The sequence below is a fragment of the Castanea sativa genome, chromosome 1 (genome assembly GCF_040712315.1).
Source record: "Castanea sativa cultivar Marrone di Chiusa Pesio chromosome 1, ASM4071231v1".
Classification (NCBI taxonomy): domain Eukaryota; kingdom Viridiplantae; phylum Streptophyta; class Magnoliopsida; order Fagales; family Fagaceae; genus Castanea; species Castanea sativa.
The window spans coordinates 27017181-27019106 of record NC_134013.1 but is presented as its reverse complement, the minus strand read 5'-3'; the positions used below and the strand labels follow the sequence as shown (position 1 = coordinate 27019106).

General features: G+C 37.0%; 1 long non-coding RNA gene across 1 annotated transcript; it reads right to left on the bottom strand.

Annotated features, from left to right (window-relative positions):
* Positions 1-539: 539 nt before the first annotated feature.
* Positions 540-1654, bottom strand: LOC142618056 (uncharacterized). The gene is made up of 2 exons (XR_012841147.1): positions 1309-1654; positions 540-923 (listed from the first exon to the last, which is right to left on the bottom strand). It is a non-coding gene; the product is annotated as an uncharacterized LOC142618056 (long non-coding RNA).
* Positions 1655-1926: the final 272 nt, after the last annotated feature.

The window sequence follows — 1926 nt, the reverse complement described above, 5'->3', positions numbered from 1 at the left end:
CCAAAAGAAAGACAATTGAAGATAACATCCAGATGGTAAATATAACCACGCATACAACAAAGAAAAAAATGGGGTTTGAATTGCCAGCAAGGGCACATTTATGTATGGTGCTTCACTGGATACAGCAAAGGGTTACCTAATACACACAATCAAGATACCAAAAGGTCAATGCCCTATTAAGTAGCCAACCATACCACCCTTGTCTTATTGAGTACGTAATTAATTAAACAACTAATTTGATTTGGAGCTCATTTGAGGTTTTAATTCAATGTACCTGTACATTTAGAATTGCTTTTTCCGTAAGGGAAAAGTTAACAAGGCCCAATTTTATACGTCCTATGAAATTGGTATAAAAATTTTATGGGAATGAATGACTCAATCAAGGAGTTCAATGTATGCGAAACTTCCAAAGACGGACATGAGAGATGGCGAGAGAAGCTAGAACCAATTCAGGCCATTGCACATGTATATTGCTCTTGCTCGTATAATAATAATAATAAATAAAAATAAAAAAAATTTGGAGGCTAATTAGTACAAGATACAGCAGAAACAGGCCATATAAAATTGAAACAAAACAAGAGGACATTGACAAATACAGTGGCTGTCACGCCTTTAGAGTTCAACCGTATTACGCCATCAATTAACCGAAAATGGAAAAAGAAAAACATAAACCCACATGGAGAATGGGGGTAAATTTAAATAAATATATAAAAAAAATTGCTCTTCCAATCACATTTTGCAGAACCTTTCGCAGCAAAAATCGGAGACAAAAAAGGGAGGTCTTTGAGGATTTGAGGTCATCTGTGGGCTGTGACCAAGGTCTCAATGAACCTTAGGCCGTCGAATCTTGGCGCAAATTTCTCCTTTTCCGTCGTCGTATGCGAGTTTTTAGCATAAGATTTCGTAGAACACGAAGAGAGCCCCTAAAAAATTCAAAAAAAAAAAAAGTTCAGAATTTACCAAACACACATCATAGATTTACACAAGAGACAACCAAAAAAAAAACAGAACTAAAACTGGGTATTTGAAGGAAAAGCGAAAAGGTTGTGACTTTGCTTGAAATTTTCAAAAGGAAAGCTTGAACAAATAAAACCCATTAATGAAAAGGGATTTCAGAATACAAAGAAAGCAAAATCTCGTATCTTTCTTCATAAACAAATCACAATTGCAAACACAAAATCATAAGAAAAATAAACAGATAAACAAAACAACAAACTGGGTATTTCAAGGAACAGCTAAAAGAGTCTGAATTTGCATTAAAATTTTAAAAATTGAAAAAAAAAAAAAGTTGGAGAATTGTAATTGTACCTCGTTTGAGCAAGGATGAAATGAAGGGTCACGATCTCCCGCAGAGGAAGAAGAGGAGCCAAGAGCTACGGTGGATGCGGCGAGTACTGATGCCACGAGAGTACAAGAACCCTTCATTTTGCTTTTGCTTTTGCTGTTGCTGTTTTTATACGCACAGTGACACTGCTATGAATAAACCCTCGGTTCTCCGACGTTGAAAATGGGCGAAACCCGACGAAACAGCTCGCCGGATCTCGACCACTTGCTTTTTTCCTTTTGTCTCAGACTCTGTTTCTCTGAGGCAGAGCAAAAGAGAGGAGAGCAATTGTTGTTTCTTATGTTTGGTGGCTTCTTGGGTTTGTGGTATGTATGTGGTTAGCGTTTGGTTTCTTTTATACCAAAGGAGGGGCCAGGGCTTAGATTCCGTAACTCCCCATTTAACGGGATTTAATTTAATTTTTAGATCCGGCCTCACTTAAAATTCTCTTCTTTGTAGTCTGGACGCCTGATTCTCCAGCTCATTCCTCCACAAATAGTCTTCCGCCATGTGTTTTTTTTTTTTTTTTTTTCCAAAAATCAAAACACATATTTACGAGTCTCCAATGGTTGGTCTATGTTGAGTTTGTGCTTAAACCACAT